Below are 23,130 nucleotides of genomic sequence, written 5' to 3'. Positions count from 1 at the left end.
TAGCCATTGTGCACCAGGCTAACTATGATCTAGCTGCTGTTACTGAAACATGGTGGGACTGCTCCCATGACTGGAGCGTTGAGATTGATGGCTATGAGCTCTGCAGAAGGGATAGACAAGGAAGGAAGCCAGAATATTCATCAATATTGAATTGATCCTGCAATTCAGGAACCTCACAAGCAACCTGAAAAAAGCGTCTGAAAAAAAAAAAAAAAAAAAAAAAAGAAAAAGGAGAAAAAGGTAATCAGCATACCAGCAGCTGTTCTTCTTTAAACCATGGTTCCCAAGCTACTGCAGCTGGACAAGCTATAGCTTATCACATCAAAAGCCATCTAGAAGATTCAGTTATTGGTACTGGCCATGTCGGCATTAGCTCACTGTAAGCATCCGCAGGACAAGTCTACGGACTGAATGACCTTGTGCACCCATCCTTCTGTCTCAGCTGCAAGAATAATCCTCACTCCCAGCCATTTCCAGTTTTCTTTCTTCCAAAAGATGACAGACATCAAGAAGCTCTTCATTCAAGAGTTATCTTCTTATACAAACAACTGAATTCCAGCCTGGTTTAATCCAAAGTGCCATCTAGTTTGCATACAGAGAACTAGGGTGCATATAGGAAAGAACGCATGCACACTCTAGTTTTCAATGGCCAGAATATCATAATAAACACATAGAAAAACAGCCTGTACTCTGGAGGCTTGTATGGCAAAGCCAATTGTTTTGACCAGCTCATTAATATACTATATCTAGTTGGTAAATTCCAGCTACGTATTTTATATGTCATTATTATCAATGATTGTGGAAGCCCAAAGGGCAACCTCTCATTTTCAACAGACCTCCTTTTTGACAGAGATGGAATCTATTACATTTCAAATTCATCACTCCTTTTGGTTTGCAACATTGTCCTCTGCCAAACTCCTCAACACAATCAGCTGAAGTCTTCTACCTGAATTTCTGGTATGACTGTGACAAGTATTCCTTCACGATGCTCAGATGTGCACCGTCTCCCATGAGCATCTTACTGGACGCAGCGTGCTGCAGCATCTTTGCAACAGAACCAAGGTTTCTTCGTTGATCTGTAGTCAGCTGCCCTCCAGCTGAAAGATCCATTATGTCAAATGCATCCGGTGCAACCATGGCTGGATTCACGTAGTGGTGATAGAGTAAGTTGCCAACAATCTAGGACAAGTTGAGGAGAGAAAAAAACACGTGGAAAACCAGTGGCACAGACCTCCACTGAGTCTTACTGAAACTACTCTGAGTGAGTTCTGACAAATTACTTGCCTGTGAACTGTGGGCCCCGTTCAAGATGCAGGGTCTACTGCGCTGCCATCAGCAAGCACGTGCTGTCCCAAAGAATCTTAGTTTCACACTGTAACATACATACACACACTAAATAAATGCACAACTGTCAACATAGAAGCGGTAAGACTGACCACTACTAGTTCCAGAACAACACAACTGCAGATATTCCTACACACAAAGGTTTTCAAATTTAACTTTTAATACCACCTGTCTATATATTTTTAGAAGTTACCAAAGAATTGCTCATACAAGCGTAAAAGTTACTCTGAGAATTAAACAAAGCTTAGTCTAACAGAAGGCAGAGCAACTACACTACAGAGAAACCTGGTACTGCAGTCTCATTAAGGGATAGGAGCTAATTCTTAACACAGGTGTGCAGAATTGACCACCATCTCCAACAAAGCAAAAATGGTGCAGCATGGAAAACCAAGGAGCTGAGCTGAGAAAACAGCAGCTACTTTCTGCCCCTTTTCCAGAGCACTTCTCTCTCTCTCTCAGAATACCTCTTTGATTAATCAGCAACATTTTTAGCTACAGATCCCCAGTTAAACACAACTGAGAGGAACTCAGAAACATTTAATCCAGAAGTAAGAAACTCAGAAGTACCGAAGATGAGCGGTATTTGACATTTCAAAAGAAGTCCAATTCACCCAGCTAAGTGAGCAGCAATGAACGCTGAGGCCCCAAAGATAAAGACATCCCGTTATCCACGTGCTCATCCATATTCTTCTAACCCGTATTGGATATGTGCCTGCAGTAATTCCCACAACAAAAAGGCATTGGCCCAGCACGCTGACATGCAGCAAAAGTTCCCACGCCACACACTTCAGTATTCCCTGGTGTTTCACATCAATCTGCGCAGAGCCTAATCACAGAATCTGGGCTTCTCCTGCTTCACGTGCGATTTGAATGCACAGGAGAGATCAGAGGTGTGAAGAAATGGCAAAAACAGAAAGAATAAGCTTCGCCATTGCTAAGCTGCCCCAGAAATTAACTGCTTTCAGAGAGGTCATGGTTTTGACAGCTGTTTCAGCTCTTGCTGTCCTATCCCAGATGACGGCACATGGTCACAACAAACAAAACCGTTCACTACCTGTCACAAGAAACACATTTGTGAGAGAAATCATGTTGATAATAGTAAAACTGGTAGTAGGAAAACAAGAACAGTACACTGTAGGAGTAGTTTCAGGCCCTAATGCATCTACAGGCAGTCACCGCACACAGCTGCAGTTCTGAGTGCGGCATGGACCGTGACATTGTTTCCACAAGGATTAATAATAACTGCAGCTTTCCACCTAAATTTACAGATGGAAAAAATGAATTCACCTGCACAGAAAGAATCCATGCCTCACAACGGGAAAGCACGGAACCAGAAGAGAGAAGAAAACGGCATTCAGATTGGTAATTACTTCGTAATGAAGCAGAGACAGAAAAGCTTAAAGAGACTGTGGCAAGTAATGTAAAATCCACTCTTTGCTTTATTAAGAAGAAGAGCCCTCACAGACAGAAAGACCTTTAAAATCACAAAAGCCAGGACAATTCCAATGAAAGCCACAATGCTGTGCTCATTTGGAAGCATTTACTACCAACATCCTTTTCGTTCTCCAAAAGTACGGAGATGTACAATACAAAACTGCCCACACATCATGAAAAATGACACCATATACTTTGGTGCAGCTACTGTAATGCCCTAGAATATTGTAAGGGAAGTGAGAATAGTAGAATTTTGCACACGGACCTTTCTAACTTGGCACTGTCTCTTTAAAAAAAGAGCAACTGACTCAGATAACACCAGCAAAACCAAGGTGCACCATTCAGCAGCAAGAGCATCCCAAAGTCAAGAAACCTCGGGGGCACAATGCCCAAGATGTTAAAAGCAAAAGGAAAAGCAATAGGGTGACTTCTTCTGAACGCTGTATTATGTCTCCTTTGACAAACATGTATCCAGCAATCCAAAGCACAGTGCAAAGAACTTTATACCCATAACAACAAATAGCCTGTCTACTTAAACTGCAGCTTTTAAACTTCTCTGCACACGTACACCCAACAAAGAACACTGAGATGCATCTGCTGCAGACAGCGTGGCAGACAACTATTCACAGAGCTGCTCAGCTCCTTACCTTCAGAAGCTCCTCCTCGCCAGCATCAGGAACCTTGTCATGCCGGGAGTCTTTCAGTACCTTGGCCATGAAACGCATTCCGTAACTTCGAAGGAAATAAAAGGCAAGTGAGAATTCCTCACGGATGAACCCACTATTAACTGCTGCAGGATAATGCGGTGACACACCAGGCTTACGGCATTTTGTCAGCTCAACAACGATGGTTGTCGTTGACAACGAACTTGTCTGTCATTGCCTTCACATTTCGGATTGAGGCATCCAGGTGCGTCCTCACCTCACCATGATGAAGAGCTTGTTCAGGTGTAACATCGTACGGCAACTTGCTATTTGGAAAAGTCAGATGTGAAGGTGAGCACTCCTCAGCCTAATATACTTTTGTCAGTGCCAGGCAGAATTTTTGGCTTGACACAGAAACAGATCCACGCTCACCTGGCTGCAAAAGGCTGCACGTTCACTTTAATTAGAATGCTAGCACTGAAAGAGTAAAGGACTTTTCACGTCCTCTGCTGTCCCTGCAGCAGTCACTGTGAGAAAAGGCCCAGCTAACTCTAAACTGTATCTTTCTGTACCACATGCAGACACGCTCTCTAGAGTCAAGAAGGTCACCTGCGATACGCAGTAGTACCTCAGGTCGCAAATAAATCAGTGAAAACACAAGCTGCACATTGCAGTGTTAACATAGTAACTCACGCAGCGTGCTGCGCTGGGAGAGTTGTCTTTGACTTCATAGCATTGCTTTTCCACCACTTCCCTTGAAGTGTGTTAAAAACAAAACAAAAACAACCAACAACAGAAGCCTCAAAATCTGGTGAACATCAAGCACTGGAAGAAACACAGAACTCTGACTGGGGACGGATGGGAGCCGATCAAGAGTTTATAGACACACATTAAAGGGAGGACAGGGACAAATGACGTAGCGGGGGATCTACAGGCCAGCCAACCAGGATGACCAAGTGGATGAAACCTTCTCGTGGGCAGACAGGAACAGCTGCCTGCTACGATTCTATGAACACGGCCTGTGTTGAGAAGGACCACAATGCTCATCTCGTTCCAACCCCCCGCTGCGTGCAGGTTCACCAACCGCCAGACCAGGCTGCCCAGAGCCACATCCAGCCAGGCCTTGAATGCCTCCAGGGATGGGGCATCCACAGCCTCCTTGGGCAGCCTGCCCGAGTTGTGGGCAGAGATTGGCTTGGAAGAGGAATATCTACAGCATCTGTATCTATGAGTTAACACAGAAGAAATGCTTTGGGGCTTCTTTTGGCCTATCTCTTAATGAGATTCACTTCTAATAGTCTCAACACCCCTGTCACAAGATGATCTTTATACCATTCAGAAGAAAGCCATCTCGAGCTGATGGAAAAAAGCTGGTATCAATTGGACAGATGCATACCATGAATCCAGGGATGGTTTGCAACGATTAACAGAGCAATGCAAAGCAGCTGAGCAGCTTTCAGAAAAAAACAGTAGCAACAGCTTCCATACCTGGCCTCACCATTCTGAGATCCCATCTGGTTAACCCAGGACTTGTAAATATCCACTGGATCCGTTTTGACGTTGAGCGATTCGTCCTCAATTATTTCCTTCACAACTGGGGCCAAGATCTGCCTCAGTGCCTTCTGACCACGGGCACCACGGTTGAAAGAGCGCATCTCAAAAATACAGAGGAAACAAAGGGAGTTCTACACAGGCAGAACTATTTTCTTTCAGTATTTAAACAAGTAAGCAATCAGCAACTAAAGCCATTCACAGCATGCCGCTATGGCAAATCCAGCAGCAGAGAATAAAGCATACGCATGCACTTTCCTGAACTACTACTCCAAGAAAAGATAATAATAATTAAACAAACCTTTTAGACGTTACCTGTTGGGGGGCACATACCATCCTCATACTTAAAAGCATCAAAAAAGGCATGATTGCCTCCAACATCGTATGTATTTGGTCTTCCTAGCAAGTTGTGAAGCTCCCTATCAGCCAGAAGTCATAAACACCAAACTCCTAAGGGACAATCCACTCAATTATGCCAACAGACAGCCAGAATCCTTAAGCCTGACAGCCAGTAAAAAACCCAAACCAGACAGCATCTGATTTTCAGCCTCCTCATCAGTTTTGGAAAACAGTGTCCTTCGCGTCAGCTTCACTCTGGCCTGTAAAGCCCAAGCTCGCAGTCTGTTCCAAGTCCTTCTTACTAGACAGCAGAGAACTTAGATTGGACTGAATCTTAGGAAAGCACTGCATTACATCAAAAACAGCAGAGATTCCTCTCTCTGACTGCATGCGTAGTTATGCAGCGTGAAGATGGCTGAATCCATGAACTCTGTGGGTTTCTTTTGAGGCATCTGCAAAAGCAGCTTGGCCAAGTATGTTGGAGTAGTCTAAAACAAGAAGAAAAATTACTTAGTGCGCATGAGTAATCAATGACTATTAAGATGTTGTAATTATGAAATAAACAAGAGAGTTTGACAAAGCAGACTAAGATAACAAAAGGAGAATAAATAGAAGGCTTACCCCTATCCTGGGCTCACTTACAAAACTCCAGCAGAGCAGATCTCCAGCAGAGATCCTTCCCCACTGGTAGCCAGCTCTTAAACAGGTCTAGGAGGGCTGTAGCCTGGCTGCACCCCTTCCAGCAGCACAGCTGCATTGCCTTCACCTGTGCTCCTCTGCCTGACTCACTGCTTGCCTCAGGTGATCAATCAGAGGTTCAGGCCATGACTCAGCAGTTCCCATACAGCACGTGTCCACAAAAGCCAACACCACAAAGACAGACAGTGCCTCAACACTGCAGAGCATAAGTACAGACTGTTCCAACACACGTAAGCATCTATGACAAGAGGAGTGAATGAAAAGCTGCATACCTCAAGTAGAAAAGATGCTGATAGGCTTCCAGCTTTTCCCTCTCCTCTTTGCTCAAAGCTTTCAAACCTCCCTTTTGCTCGTTCAGTGTCATCGCGTCAGAGAGCTGTTCCTTGTTCTTCTTGCTAAGATTTCTGCTATGAGAAACAACAACCTGCAAAGAATACAGAGGGACAGATTCCACATTTAAATAACACGCAATATGGGAAAAAGCTGCACGATAGCACTTCCTTTTGTGTGGATAAGGCAGTCAAGGTACATCAGGAGATCATGAAGTGAAACATTATCTGTTATAGCAGCGATTTCTGTCTTGTCCCCACGTTCCAGAATTGGTTGAGAACCTACAAGGACTAATTGCTTTGAGCAGGGACTACTGTCAGAGCTGGTAGCGTTCTGAAGATGCTTGAAAATGCCTTTCTTTCTCAACTGCGCTTGAAGCCCCAAGCCCTGTTTCCATTTTGCTGACTCACTGCCTCCACATGCTCTGATATCGATGACACTTTTTGCTGACAGCATCAGCCCAAGAGCTGGAGCCTCCTTTGGAACTGAACTTTACTGCTGCCATGGTTCAGATTTTACACAAGGTCAAGCCTAGCGCCACGCTATTCAGGACCAAAAGAAAAGGTGACTGTAACTTCAGCTTGAATTTGAAAAAGGCACCGCTGTATCAGCAATGTTGCTCTTGTGTGCAATCAATCGTCAGCAAAGTGACAGAGGGGGCTTCCATCAGCCAACCAACACCAAGCAGCCTGAGCACATTTCCTGCTTCGAAATCACCTCCCCCTTCTGATACAGCACACAAAACGTGAGAAGAAATTAAGGCGTGCAAGTCCATGACTAATGGAACCACAAGTGAACAGACAAACAGTTCTCAGAGCCTTCAAGCATACCATCTATTGCTTTCCCTTGGTCCCGAGTGGGTTCTTTTCTGGTGCTTTGTTTTTACAACACTTCAAGTCTTGATGTTTCTTCTGCAGTTTACTTTCTAGGGATACATAGTAATAAGTGGAACAGTTAGGAACTTACTGGGAGGAAAACCTGTAACTCTGGGGGAAGCATTTCCCACTGAATCTGAGTAAGTGAGATCCAGGCTCAGAAGGTCCTCATGCTAACTGCCATTGGCCTCAATTCACTCTCCTAGTCTCCCAGCACTGCATTTCCTACCTGCAGTGTCATTCTGATCTTCACTAGCAGTCCAATCTTGATGTCCATGAGATTGAGGTCATTTTCAAGCTGTTGATTAGATCGGATCAAGCTCACAACTTCCTCACACAGTTTCGTTAGCTCCAGCTCCTCCTGAAAATCTGGGTCCGATCGAGCAAGTGAACAAATTCCCGAACCACAGCCATAGCTGGGTTTTCAGCAGTAACTAAAAACAAGTGACAAAACATCAGAGGACAGGAAACAAATTAATGCATGTGTTACCTCTGTGCAGACAGCATGTCAAGCAGCAGCCAGTCCAGGATCAAATTAACACCAATGGGCTTGAATAACTCCGGACAGCATCCGGAACTTCTTGCATGGAATAAATCATCCTATAGCGTTGACTTCTGTCATGAGGTCAGTATCAGCTTAGGGGAGTCCACCTTGCAGAACTTACCCCAAAGATCAGCGCTCCTATTTCCCAGCAGCAAAAGTACTACCGTGAACCAAGTTTGCACAGAATCACAGAATGTCAGGAATTGGAAGGGACCTCCAAAGATCATCTCGTCCAATCCCCCTGCTGGAGCAGGATCACCTACATTAGGGCACACAGGAACATGTCCAGGTAGCTGCTGAATGTCTCCAAAGGAGATCCCACAACCTCTTTGGGCAGCCCATCCCAGTGGTCTGTTACCCTTGCCGTGAAGAAGTTTTTCCTCTTATGTATGCGGGACCTCCTATGCTCCAGCTTGCACACATTGCCCCTTGTCCTATCACTGGATGTCACTGAGAAGAGCTTGCCTTCGTCCTCCTCACACTCACTATTCACACATTTATAAACATCAACGAGGTCACCCCTCAGTCTCCTCCAAGCTAAAGAGACCCAGCTTTCTCAGCCTTTCCCCATAGGGAGATGCTCCACTCATCAGGGCACAGCAGAGGGGAAAGAGAACCTCTCGACCTCCTATCCATACTCTTTCTCATACACCCCAGGATGCCCTCTTGGCCACGAGAGCACAGTGCTGGCTCATGCTCCTCCTACCGCCCACCAGGATCCCCCAATCCCTTTCTCCTACGCTGCTCTCCAACAGCTCAGCCCCCAACCTATGCTGGTACTCAGGTTGCTCTTGCCCAGATGTAAGACTCTACACCTGCCCTTGTTCTTTCTCATTCCGTTTCTCCCCACCCAACTCTCCAGGTCTCGCTGGAAGGCAGCACAGCCTTTTGCTGTGTCAGCCACTCTTCCCAGTTTTGTGTCATCAGCAAACTTGCTGACAGCACATTCCACTCCCTCAGCCAGAGGGAATTTTTCCTTCAGCCACCTTCCTACCTACCTATCTACTCTTTGCACCACTTCATCCCAACTGATTTTCATAGCTGTCTTCGTGTTGCAGATCTCACTAACAGCATTTTTCTGCAAATAGAGATTCAAAGCATATTAGCTTTATTCTCTTGGCCACACCTACTGAGGGTTTTGTAGTCTTCTCCTGCTTTGTTTCCTCGGACAAAGGCTTGAATTTTTATAACGTCATTTATCTAGAATGGAAAAAAAAAAAACCAAAAAACCCAGCCACTTAAACTTGTTAAGGGCAGAGTAAAAAAAAAAGTGTCAGATACTGAATTCATTTCACAATCTCTTACGTGGTCTCGGAAATATTGCAGGTGATCTCTGTAACGCATTCTGCCTTGATACATCCTGGTCAGTGACTGAATCTATAATAAAGAATCCCAAAGCAGCTCAGATAAAAGTCTTTTCCACAAATATTGCTAACAAAAATGTTAACAACAACAACAAAAAAAACAAACAGAAAAACCATAGCATTTGCTACCTTCACTACTTGGTCCTTGTGTGCTCGTCAGTAATCCAAACAGATTTGATATGCCTCCCTCTCTTTATAGCCACGCCACTGGGACTGAAAACACACACAAAAAAAAAAGGCGACTTCTCAAATTGAAGAGCAGTAATTTACTGTTCTATGCTTCTTTCTGCTGCTCAGTTTCCACTTCCCTTTGGCTGAATAAAATGTAACAGAGACATGCTCATCTTACAAGACAGGCCGCAAGAGGTATGCAGTGAAGCCTTAACTATTTCTTCCACCACCAGCAGTCATGGTGAGGGACTTAGCAGCACCCCCCACCAAGGGCAAAACACAGCTAGAGAACAAATGGTGAGCTAAACAACCAAATGCACCATCCATTGCACAATTCTCAATGCCATCTTCAATTCTCCAAACCCACGGACTAATGGGAAGAGGGAGAGAAGTAATTCATACATAGTGATTCTCAGGGAGAAGGAAACGCCTTCCAGTACTTTGCAAAATGAAGATAATTGTGCGTGGCAACTGCTTGAGTTGAACAAAACCAGTCAGTAAGCGTGCATGTGGAGAGCAACTGACAAGCACAAGTTTCAAACAGAATTAGGGGATTTCATACCTGCATGCAAGTGATGGCTGGAACTTGCTTCTTCAAAAACCTCATTCTGGAGTTGAATTCCTGACAAACAAGACAGCCTCAACAACAAGCCTGAAGCTTCACCATCAGGTTCTCTTGGGCCAGCCACAACTGCTCTCGGTCGTACGCTGCCGTGACTCCAGACACAGTGCTCTAGATTAGTGTTATGGTAGGAAGAAGAGCCAGGAACAGAAAAGGGAGATGCAAAAATGACATGTTACACAGCGGCTTCTGTACTATGCTCAAGAGAAACTTACAAGTTGCTTTTCGGTGAGCGGCAACACCACCGTCTTGTTCTGGGGATAAAGGTGTGCACATTCTCCACAATAGCACAAAGAGGTGCTGACGGGCAAAGTAGACAGTGAACAGGGAAATAAGATACAAAGCTTGCTAACATCACTACTGTGCTGAAACATTACTTCTTGAAGTTGCAATAAGGCCTGAAATAGGGGCAACTTCAACTGCAGAGAAAAAGAGCACGTACTTTACCTGCATCTCCTCCCGTGACAGCTGTGTGTCATGCTGCACAAATTCAGTCCGCTCATCCCATCCTCCCTCTCTGGTCCTCAGGTTATGATAATCATGACAGCCTCCTCTCACCCAGTGTTTCACCCGTTCACTGCCACTGCCTCCTAAAAGCAGAAATGGTGCTATGTTGAAGGCAAACACGTCTCTAGCTTCCGCACATACAAATACTACAAGAAGGAAATGCATGGAGAGGGTCCTTCCTCCAAGCAATAGAAGGAATGCCTCAGATTCCAATGAACCACCGCAACAACTACCTAAGCACAATATATTTTACAAGTGGGGAATATTTCACTGCTCACTTTTTCATTTCCTTCCTACCTTTTTCTTCTTTCCTTTAACAAAGACTTCAGTTTACAAGGCAGCCTCAATCTCCTGTAACATGAGATTCTAACAAGATACCCAGAACGCAAGGCTTCTCCTCACATTTCTCCCCCTCTGCTTTCCATCCTACAGGCAATCATCTTGAATTTACTGCACTAGCAGTTAGCTATTTGGGGTTCACCTGTTGCCATTGTTCTCCTTTCCACTTCTGCCAACTCTCGCTGCTATGTCTCTGCACACTCCGGAGCGACTCCGCACAGCCCCACATCTGGTGAGCGCAAGGCACTCAGGGTAGGGCTGGTATCTCCGTGATCGACTGCTTCATTCACAGCCAGAATTCCTAAGGAAACTTCAACAACAGGAGGAGGCAGGTTACCTGGGCAGTCAGGAGCTCAGTGACTCACAACAAACTTCAGAGAGCAAGGCACTGTGCGAGTGTACACAAATACCTTCCTGTATTTATGCATAAAAATACGGGTTAAAAAAAGACAACTTGGTGTACAACAATCTTTTCAGTACAGTGTGCATCTGTGTATGGCGCAGTGTCTGACAGCGCTTTTTTGTGTGCTCTTAGTCCTACTACGGTGCTGACTTATCGACAGTATTTCTCTACAACCTTCTATCCATTCACTCAGCTGTACTCTGACAACAGCTGCAGTCAAGGCAGCTTCTTCTTGCAGAGCCCTGGTACAGCAGACAGCTGACTCAAAAAGCACCTTTCCAGCGACTGCACCGTTCCTAGCAAGAATAGCAACCTGAACACAGAACAGGTTATCAACAAGAAAAAGATGAGGAAAGAGCTAACCCAGGGCTACTCCAGAACGCTGTTGCAAACACAGTACAAAATCAACCACAGGTATCTCACCGATGCAGTAAACACGAGATACAGTCATTTTCAGCACTGAGCAAATGTCTGTTCACACACACAGAGGTAGAAGGGTATCTGAAGATCTTATTCTGGCTCAAAGAAGCATACTTTAATCCTGCTTTTGACCAAATGTTCTGTGGCACAGTCCACCTGCCAACTGCACTGATTTGTGTTTTTATCTGCACTTAGTGCAAAAAAAAAAAAGTACTTTGAGAAATACTTCATAGAATTAAGGCAACAGTACAACACAAATGAAAGCTAAGATGCACCAGAACGGCGCACATGAACATCCCCACGCTTGACTACCCAACCACAGACAGACACAGTTATCTGCTAATGTCAAACACTTTGACAGAGATTCAATAGGTATCTCTGCCTAGGATGTAACACAGTCACAAGCACAACTGAAACAACGACATATCCTTCCAACATTGAAAGAATTGAAATTGAAAGGCTGCGACATTCATTGTTGAAAGAAAAAACTTCTACACCTACCTGAAGCAAACACTTGTATTCTAATTTCCTTTGCATGTGAACATTTCTTGCTCGCATTCTTCCATTTGGTGACGAATATTTGGTTGACAATGGCATTGAACCACGGTATTTGCCACAATGCTTACATCTCTGTGACTCTTCAGTGTCCCTGTTAGCCTTCTGAATCCCATCCTGAGTTTCATCGAGCCAAAGCACAGCTGTTTCATCCTGAGTGTCCTGAAGAGAATATGATGAGGAAAGCATTCGCAGCATGAGGAAGAGTGTCACTGGTTGTGCAAAACAAAACCACCACCTCTGAGCAATTGCAGTCTCAAGGGATACAGGAAGCACTCCAGTATCTTTCTAATCAATTTCAACACAAGGCCATAATGGACATTTGTTACCAGCAGAAGCAACTACAGCATTACCAGGCCAAAACTCTTCCCAGGACAAGGAACTCCCACCAACAAGTTCCATCAGTGGTATCACTCCAACAAACATCAGGACATCCCAATGCCAAGCAATCCGCACCGGTCAGTCCTAAAGCTGTATTTGCCAATAGGACGTGCCTTTCCAAGGAGCCCAAAAAAGAAAATCACGGCACAATTTAAGATGGAAAGGGACCTCTGAGCTCATCTGGGACAATCCCCTTGCTCCAGCACGGACACCGAGAGCACATTATCCAGGACAGACCAGATCCAGATGGCTTCTGAACAACTCCACAGAAAAGACTCCAGTCCCTCTCTGCTCGACCTCCGCTACTGCTCAGTTCCCTCCACTGTAAAGTGCTGCCTGACGTTTAGATGGCACCTCTTGAACCCCAGTTTGTACTCAATGCCTCTTGTCCTCAACTGCATCCTCACTTCCAGCTTTCACATACACTGAACAGATTCCCTCCAAGCCCTCTCATCGCTAGACTCAAGAGTCTCCTCACCCTCAGCTTTCCTCTCTGGAGAGGTGTTCCAGTCCCTCAGGCACCTCAGGGGCCCTACGCTGGCCTATCTCCAGAACATTCGTGTCTCCTGTTTGGGGGGCAGGGCAGAACTGGACACAGTACAGGAGCAGCCTCACCAATGCCAAGTGGAAGGATCACCTCTCTACTGAAGCCTTCCAGGCAGCACGAGCACACTGCCGACTCACAGCCACCTGGGTGTCTGCCTACCAGCACTCCTAGGACTTTTCCTGAAAAGCTTTGTTCCGCTGAGGTGGACACAAACATAGACTAACAAGAGTCCTTTCCCAGTACCAGGCTGCAAGGACTTGTTCAGGGAAACTTTAGGAAGTGGAAATGCACATACAGGAGCAGCAACCAAAAACTGATGGCTAACTAACACAACAGCAGGCTGCTCTTGTCCCGTCCACAAAGGGTTGCAGATTGCTGGACCAGCAAATCAAAAAGCACTGTATGTACTGGGGGTAAATACAAATGTACAACAGTAAAAGCATCTCTCAAGTCTCTCTTTTAACAGACCGTTTGCTGTGGAGTACTGATCACACCGTATCTTATGTTTTGGCTGAAGAAACTCACTAAATAACGTTACACGCAGAAATTTTCCAAGAGACAAGTGTTTAGCAAACCCCAAAATACACGTAATGAACAATAGTCCAGCAGCTGCCAAGCACAGCTCCTCCACCCCCACTGTTGCCTCCTGGGGGTTACTATGGAAGGAGATCTTAAGAAGCAATTGCCATCCCTCTAACAACTCCTGATGTGCAAACAGGACACAGGAAACATCGACTTCTGACACGGACTAATAATCACCCTGCACAGAGAGCCACTGTATTCCAGCATGAAGAGTTCTGTGGCAGGACTGAAAATTGACATTTCCTTACATACCCTCCACATTACCACTGCTTTGGATTGAAACCTACATCCCTTTAACAAGTTTTATCTGAATGTCCAAGGAGTCCCATGACTGCTTCAGCAATGTAGAAATTCCTGTTGGGGAAGGGTGGCAGACTTAGAAGAACAAACTCTTGCACTGTCATCTCTACCAGCAGAGTCATCAATCCCAGGACTATCAAAACCCTCTGATCTTTCCCGTGCATTTCCTGTCACAGTCCCCCCAGCAGGGACACGCGCTGTCACACACTGCAGGGTTAACACTTCTCTCACTGCTCATCACGTGAGAAATCGCATCATACGCCAGATCCCCTGCCTTGTGCTGAACTACAATCCCTCTCAGTCCCAAGGTACAGAAGTCACCAGCTAGTAAGCACGTTGACTCAGGACAGCAACTGTTCTACCCACAGTGCTAGTCTGTACCACGATCTCACCATCTCTGAAATTGCTGCCATGTTGCAGGGAGGAGCCCTACACTGAACATATGCCTCAGTGAGCTAATTGCACGTCAACTGAAGTCACCAATCCAGCCTGGCAGAAGCTTCCATGCACACTAAGAACAACTCGTTCTTTCACTCTCACTCAGCAGGAGGAAATGCTTCAGCACAAAATGGGTTCCTGAGGAACATGAACCCTTTCAGGGCCACTGACGAAGCTGCTCAGTGATCTTCATCACCAGCGCAGTTTTCGGACACTGCCATCGTGAAGGTTTACACTTACTCAAAAAAAACAAAGCAAACAAACATACAAAAAAACACCAATGTTGAACACAGTATCATCCCAGTCTCTATGCTAAAATCCCTGCTGGAATTAGAACAATGAGCTCCACAACTGAAAAGATATTACAAAAAGAAATTAAACACACTTAGGCAACTGAAAGGAAGCACATCTGCTACTTCTGTGTAAGCATAAGGAAATAAAATAGCATCCCACTCATCTGTTAAAAAAAAAAAATCAGTAGCATGTACACCACAGAATCACAGGGTTGGAAGGGACCTCAAGGATCACGAATCTCCAACCCCCTGCCCGAGGCGGGGCAACCAAACACCACCCATACAGCGTTTCATCTTCCTTCCTAAAGCAGTAAGGTGAGATCATTCTTCCTCTCTCCATTTTCACCTGCACATACAGACCAGTTACACAAAGAGGCAACTCCACCTAAGTCAGGAGAAGTCCTGGGCTACCACAACACACAACCACCATGCAAAAAATGCATAGCATCTGCAGTGTCACCTAGTGAGTGACAGGCATTCATACGCATCTTGCTAGAAGCATATATTTTGTTTTCCATTTTCCCCTCCTTCTGAACAAATTCATCACCTAACAAGTTTTTTTTCCTATTTCTCAAACCTCATTTGTGCTTTATGTAACTACACCTATGGATACATTTAACAAATAGCACTGAAAAACGGAGACTGAACGAGACTTGCATTTGGAAATTCACAACTATTAGGATAAACACTGCCTTCTTATAAAAACAAATGAAACTGAACACATCTCCTTATATCTCCAAAAAGAAGGTACGTGTGCCACTCTGGACATACGATTAGCTAGAGCAATCCATCTCAAGCAGTTCATATCTTTAAGCCCATCTCTGTAGTTCACAAAGATTCACGTGTTATGCCTGCATCTCTCTTGCCTTCATACAGACAGATCCAAACTGGCCAGGTGACATCAGCTGACAGCATGCAGCGTTCACCCTTTCATTTCCACATCTGTTTCCCAGCTTTTTTCCCAACATCAGGAATGCCCTCCGTACACAGATGCAAAGGCTTCTGGAGAGGTACTTTCAACTACACCCACCGGTGCTTTCTCTCTCTTAGCCCCAAGCAGTGTGCCCTGATAATGCTGACCTACCTGTGGGGTTACACCCTCCAGTTTTGCTGCAGGAACCTGTAAGGCTTGCAGAGTTTTTCTGGTGTCTCCTTCATCCAGCGCCTCGCTGATAAGCCCAACAGCCAAAACTCCTAGAGAGAAAGGGATAGAAGAACAAATACAAGATCCAATCCTTGTCCAATCCTTTACCATCATCAGGAAACTGTGCTTTGGAAGAAAAGTGCTATTAGTGCTAAACCAAATACCCACTGAGAATAGCAACATTTTAGTAGCAATCATTTTCTACTAGGAAAGAAAGCAAGACCACTTCTCCACCTTAAGGAAGCCACACATTTTTGGACAAACTAATAAATAAAGGAAAAAGCAGAAAAAAAATCCCTCGGGGAGACCACATGAATGGACACAACTGAGCTCTTCAACACGTAGCTCAAATCCACTAGAAGAGAATTATCAAAACCTCAATGGCCAGGGCTAGTAAGTCACAAGTTTTCAAGAATCCTTCAGAATAAAGCTCTTCACACCAAGCTATAGCTTTGCACAGAACGCCATTCAAAAATACAGTGCCTTCACTTCTGAAATACCAGGATTTACTGGATGCATGTACTATGAGCCGTATTACAACAGATGTGGGTGCTGCCAGGCACAGCGAGGACTACAGTTCAACTAACAGAAAACAGACATAAATAGACAGCTTACACTTAGCTAAATGTGAACAAAGCCTGAGTCACACGTGCCAAACCTACAGCAAATCACAAAGTAACTTGGGTTGGAATGGACACCCAGAGGTCGTGTGATGCAACGTATATTGAATATTCAATTCTTGCTTGCTGAAAGAAGCAACAGTTCAAATCGCAGTTGGAGAGTTTACAACAAAGATCTTGTGAAAGAAAGCGAGGAGCTCAGAGTGGATACAACTTGGGTTAAAATACCCAAAGACTGCAGCTTTTTCTTCTGCACGCAGTAGGAGAATCACAAAGTGGAACGTTTTATAGCAGGCACTGCATTTGGACAGTGATGTCTAGGCCGTAACAGCATGTTTTGTCTCAGCATCACTTGCATTTCCCTCTCAGTATTATCTTAGCCCATAGAATGCCTGCATTTGTTCTGTCCTTCATCTGACAACTCCCCGTCACCTAGGCAGACTACGGCACAGACTGCTTGCTTCCTCCTACAGTGCGTACACACACAGTATGCACACCTTTAGGCATGCTGCTCTCCCCATGAGAGAAAGCGGGGGGAAACTAGGAAAAGAAAGACCTTTCTTACAAAAACACACACACTACGGTTGACACTACTCCATCCCAGGAACAACGAAGGAAAACAGACACGGCAACTTTTGACTTAGGAAAGGGCACAGAGGACAAGCAGTAATTATCCTTGATTAATTAGCCAACAGCGGCAGAAAAAGACTACCCTGTGAAACAACAATATGTTACAGCTCCTCATTAGAAAGCATTCTTGAATTTGAAACCAAGTTTCAGGACAGCAGAAGGGTACATGTCGCTATGGCTTCAGGACTTCCTCTGACACTAGATAAGAAGTATCCATGCACAGGGGCACACAAGAAACTGAACATATTTGCACTGGAACAGGTTGCCCAAGGAGGCTGGGGATGCCCCATTCCTGGTGGCACTCGAGGCCAGGCTGGATGTGGCTCTGGGCAGCTTGGGCCGGTGGTTGGCGACCTGCACACAGCAGGGGGGTTGAAACTAGGCCATCACTACGGTCCTGTTCAACCCAGGCCATTCTATGATTCTATGAAACACTAACAGGTGAAAGAATTAAAAAGTTTCCTACCTAAACTATGCCATAAGACGTCAACTGATGTCATTATAAAATTCTCTGCGTTTTACGGTTGATGGTTTGGGTTCTCTGTTGTCTCTATTGTTCTAGGGTTATAGGAGTGTTACAAGAAACAAGGAGCTGGACTACATGAACTTCCAGGCTTCTGCTGTGATGCCTCACAAATACAAGGCTGCAAAACTAGTGCTTTGGTGCACGCATGCACGTGGCGTGCACTTGTTCGGGTCACGTGATCAGATGAACTGAAGCCACACAGGAAGCCCGTGTCTATTTGCAGATCCAGGAAGCAAGTTAGTCAAGATTCCAGGCTCTGACACAACATTTAAGCCTCTCTAGATTACAGCCTTTTCAGGGCAACTCAGCTACACAAGAAGCAGTGGCAAAAGCCAACTATCTCAGTCTATACGAATCAAGCAACAAGATTGTTCGTTGGCATGCACCTAGTTTTAGCACACCTTATGATCTAGGATCAGTCTAGCACTAATCAAGCAAAACTTACTTTCATGTTCTTCACGCACAGCTAAGTGCACACGATCCACACGTGACTGGATATCATTCCACGTGATAGACTCATTTTCTTCTGCACGCATCCGAGCTTTCAGCTTCATCACATCATCCACACATCTGTCAAAGAACAAAAATCAAAACCAGCAAGTACCATGTCATGAAAAACTGGCCAGGGAACACACAAGACAGCAATGAGAACTAAACACAAAATGGAAGAAGTAACACAAGGGTTAAAACGGACATACGCAAAAGAAAGAAGGAATAGGAAAAAGACAAAAGACCGTGAGCAAGGTGGTCAGCTCCAGTGCAAAACAATCCAGAAAAGCACTAAAACACCACATGACACTTTCAGACAAAAAACACAGGGCAGGAGCTGGCCTAGTGCAATTGAGAACCTCGTAGGGCCAGAACACAGCTTTGTTGTGAAACCTTGATAAAGGTCTGAGAGACGGTACTCAGAGCAGATCAGTAAGAAACGGGGAATGCAAAGACAAGATGCAAGAACCGAGAGAGAATAAACTAATATTGGAGTCAGCAGTGAAAGAACCTGAAGTATAAGGGGAAGAAAAGAAAACCAAACCTCTCGGGAATGTAAGCAATATCAAAGACGGACACGAACCTTCCAAACACTCACCTCTGACAGTTCTCATCCTCACTGCTTGTCAGCCCTGGGACAGGATTGCTCAGTTGTCTCCATACTGCACTCACATCCCCTGAACCCAAAGCCCTGATCATCACAGCCACAGAAGAGAGCATCTCTACAGCAACAGATAATTCTGCATGGGTGAGGTTACCCTGCATACAAAGGGGAATACAGATCAATTACACTTGCTCTTCAAAACTATGGCTAGAGCACCAAGAGATTAAAACAGAATCTCACAGTGCTGAGTAGCTCAAGACTTCAAGATGAAGCATCACGTCAGAACAGACTAAGCATCAAGGCAGTTCTACAAACACTCAGGACAGGCCCATTGAGTGAAACAGACAAGGCAGATTTGGTGATCCATATCAGTTCACAGACATCAGAATGCATTACTTACATCATGGCTTTGTTGCTGCAAGGCGGCCAGCTCCTTGGGATAAAGATCGGCAGCAAATGCATAAACCTCTGCTAGCTGGGCCTCTGGCTTCATCATTTCTGCCACAGCCTTCTCTGCATCACCCATTCTAATTGCAGCATTAGTGCTGGTCGCTGCTGCCAGCCCTAGCAGTTTGAAGAGGCAGCACATCAGAGAGGCAGCATGAGAACAACGGCGGCAGACAGTTGGGCTCCCAGTCATGCAAGCACTTGTACTGTATTCAATAGTAAGAACCCTAACCTAAAAAAAACAACCTAATTCCCTTACAGGTTTTCCAATCAGTTGTTTACCCAACTAGTCCTGCATTACTGTAAACAACCAGACCACACAAGGCCCTCTTTAAAGTAAGACTCATGTTTAAACCAGTTTACCTTTTGTCTGATTATCAGAGGACTGTCTCACCAACTTCTGCCAAGAAGAAGCCTCACAACTGTCCATGTTTTCCATCGGTAGTTCATAACAACTTTTCCTTCCAGTATCTATGACTGGTCGTGGCAGCACCAGGCATTCTACAGTGTTCTCTGCACCCTACAGTGCTTGCACTTGAACACAGCACAAATGCGTAAATAAACATCAAGCAGCACCGAGAACCAGGAAGGCACTTTGAAGGTAACCTCCCAGTTACTACACCTGCACCATCTCCCTCTTGTAATTTAAACCACCTGGAACCAGATCCCTATCAGCTTGCTTTTCATGTGTTCTAAATTGAACTAATTGCTATTGTGCAGCCAGAATTAAACACTGAAAGCTTCTGGAACTTTCTCCAGAAGAGAGTTTTGCATAGTGTCAGAAGCACCTGATTAAAACAAATCCAGCCACTGTGATCTACATTTTATTTGCTATCTGATACCTAGAAACAGCCATTAAAAAAAAACTGAAAGTTCCATAGCTCAAATCAACTAAGCCTTATGTCAGTAGTCAACAGGTAAGCTAGTTCTAACACCTCACGGAGCAATCCAGATTTCTGACACAGTCCATGGAACAAAATTTAACACAAACTGCCTAGGAAAAGAATTATTGAAGGCAGACACAAGCCCCATGCTGCTCAGCATTTCATCTCATCTGCTGTTATCTCAAGCAGTATTTTTAAGAGCTCGATAGAAGACAGAGACAGCTGTCATGATTATTTTCCATGTGCCAGGAGCCTCAAACTACTTAAAGAACATCCACGATAGTCTGACATAGCCCTGCTATAACCTCATGCGAACACAAACACTGCGCTTTCCCATCCTTCTGATCACACCCCACAGCAACAACAACATCAGCTCATTCCGTGCAAATAGCTCAGCAAAGGGAATAAACAAACAGAAGAAAACAGCCTTTCCTTAAGCCACTTCAATTAGTCACAGTAATGCAACCAAGTCACAGTATGTTACACCCATTACGGACATATGCATCCAGCGCAGTGCCCAAGACCTACTTTGCTGAAACTGGACACATTTTTCTAGGCTCTGAAGGCACACGATCCCTTACATCTCTGCTTGGGTGTACCCTTCCAGAAAATAATGCACTGAAGACATACAGTACAAGTAACAACTTCACAATTTCACTTGCAGTCTCCTTTACTTTAGACTCCTCTTTTCCACAAACCAGCAAATCATCTACATACTGTCACAGCTTTACCAACTCTTCAACCTGAAACTTTCCCAAAACTTTCTCCAGCACTTCATTAGTTAAAACAAAAATAAAATATAAAATATATAATGTATATAAAATAACACATAATAACACAATATATAATATCTATAATAATATAACACATAAAATATAATAAAATCAATTAGGTGACTCTATGAACCCTTGGGGTAAAGCAATCCACCTACCTTGCTATTTTTGTCGCATTTTTGGATCCTCTCGTACAACGGCAAAAAGATCTAGACTCTCTGAGTCTAAAATGCAGGTCCAGAAAGCATCTTTGAGGTCTGTTACACTGAACCATTTGTGTCCGTGTGGGATTGGACTCATTAAATTACAGGGCTTAGGAAGCAGGGGGTGTCACTTGAGAACCATTTCATTCATTTCTCTTGGATCTTGTACCAGTCGATAGGTGCCACCTGCTTTCTGTAAAGGCTGTTTTCAATTATTTTGAAATCATTCTCCCTGTTTCCCTTTTCCAGAAGCACGGATCCGCGGATCCCTCCACCCCGTCAGTCACAGAACAGGGCCGAACCAGCCTGTAAATCACTGACGCCTGGGCAACCTGTTCTTGTGTGGCACCACCCGCTGTGCGAAAAACTTACTCCTAATATCAACCTAAACCTCCCCTGTCTCACCTTAAAACCATTCCCCCTTGTCCTATCACTATCCCCCCTCGTGAACAGCCGCTCCCTTCCTGCTTATACACTCCCCTCAAGTACTGCAAGGCTGTAATAAAGTCTCCCACAGCCTACTCTTTCCCAGGCTGAACAAGCCCACTGCCCTCAACCTCTCCTCACAGCAGAGCTGCTCCAGCCCTCTGACATCTCAGTGCCTCCTCTGCACCCGCTCCAACAGCTCCACGTCCTTCCTGTGCTGCGGGCCCCACGCCTGGATGCAGCGCTGCAGATGAGGCCTCAAAGGAGCTCAGTCGATGAGGACAATCACCTCTCTCTCCCTGCTGGTCACCCCTTTTGCAATGCAGCCCAGAACAGGGGCTTCATTTTTTATAGAAATCTACATATCCACGCCTACAGTCCCCCCACAATGCACTACAGCTTCATATTCCTTCCTCCCTACAGCTCCCAACAGCCCCCAATAGTCCCATATGACCCTATGGCCCACCACAGCCCCCTACCTCCCTATACAACATCCTCAGAGCCCCGTATCTGCCTCTCCCCCCAGCAGCTCCCCATAACCCCTACATCACCTCCCAGGCGCCTACAGCCTCACAACTCGCTATATCACCCCCCGCACCCCCACCCGTCGCCTCCCCGCAGCTTCCTGGAGCCCCCCACAGCCCCTCTCCCCGTCCCGGCACCGCTCTCCAACACACCTCCGGCACAGCGGTCCTCAGCACTCGCTCCCGAGCTGCCGCGGCTTCCCTCCCGGTGCCGCCCGGACAGCTCCGGCTGCCGCCGCGGTCTCCTACGGGGCGGCACAGGCGGCTGCAGCGGCGCTCTGCGAGGAGAGCCGCGCCTCCAACAGCCGCCTCCCAATGTTCGCTCCCGCACACGGTGCCTCAGCCAATGGCAGACGGCGTCACTGCCGCAGACCAACGAGAGCCCGGGGGTGGGGCAGATGCTGGTCAGGGTGAGCTCCTCCTGCCTCAGCACAGTGGTGACAGGTGTGGAGATGATCTGCATGGCCAGCTTGTAAGTGGGAGCCAGGAGCCAACACAGCTGCAGGAGCAAGGTGCTAGGGAGCAGCCAAGGAGTCAAAACGCAGCAAAAAGCCCTGGAAAGCATCACAAAGCCACAGCCAGGAAGCTTGGGGTTATCATGAGCCATATCCAGGATGCTAGAGATTATTAGCTACCATACCAAATCATAGGCAGAGCTCTCACTGCAGACAAAGCAGGAACAAGCCTGGAGCTCTGTTTCATGCACCCCGCAGCCTCAGCGTTGCAAGCTGAGGTGCCTTGCTGTGTGTTGCATTCAACCCAGTCCCCATGAATGAAGACTCCACAGGCAGTCAAGGCATTGAGTGAGCACAAGTGTGCTTCTATTATTAAAGGAAAAGACAGGAGGGCGTGAGAGGTCCAGGTAAAGATGGGAATCGTCCTCTCTTGGGTGGAAAGCTCACGGAGAGAGTGGCTCAGAGCTCTCAGTGCTGCTGCCCGGTGCCTGGGACTGGAGGCCTGATTCTAAGCCCCCCTCCAAGAGGCTCTGCTTTTCCTCTCTGATGCTGACCTGCTCCTGAAAGGCGGTGCTGCTGTCGGGGCACTCGGACTGTGCTTGGGCTGGGCTGCACTGCAAAGGCGCCGGGTCACACTCCAGGCTGGTGACTGTGGTGCCTGGGGGGCTCGGGTCAGCATCTTCAGCACAGGCAGGAGAAATGAGGGCTTCAACTTGGATGAGC

General features: G+C 45.8%; 1 pseudogene across 1 annotated transcript; it reads right to left on the bottom strand.

Annotated features, from left to right (window-relative positions):
- Positions 1-91: 91 nt before the first annotated feature.
- Positions 92-22,415, bottom strand: LOC306948543 (ras GTPase-activating-like protein IQGAP1; annotated as a pseudogene). The gene is made up of 21 exons: positions 22,106-22,415; positions 19,096-19,259; positions 18,690-18,850; positions 18,048-18,172; positions 15,713-15,876; positions 12,213-12,303; positions 10,906-11,073; positions 10,365-10,507; positions 9,858-10,028; positions 9,254-9,337; positions 9,066-9,137; positions 8,891-8,960; positions 7,446-7,650; positions 6,280-6,435; positions 5,667-5,800; positions 5,307-5,316; positions 4,911-5,077; positions 3,640-3,748; positions 3,426-3,568; positions 947-1,179; positions 92-197 (listed from the first exon to the last, which is right to left on the bottom strand). The product of its transcript is annotated as a ras GTPase-activating-like protein IQGAP1 (transcript).
- Positions 22,416-23,130: the final 715 nt, after the last annotated feature.

This window comes from Tetrao urogallus (assembly GCF_951394365.1).
Source record: "Tetrao urogallus genome assembly, chromosome: 7".
In the NCBI taxonomy this organism is placed as follows: domain Eukaryota; kingdom Metazoa; phylum Chordata; class Aves; order Galliformes; family Phasianidae; genus Tetrao; species Tetrao urogallus.
Note: the sequence above shows the minus strand (reverse complement) of the source record. Positions and strands in the feature narration are given on the sequence as shown.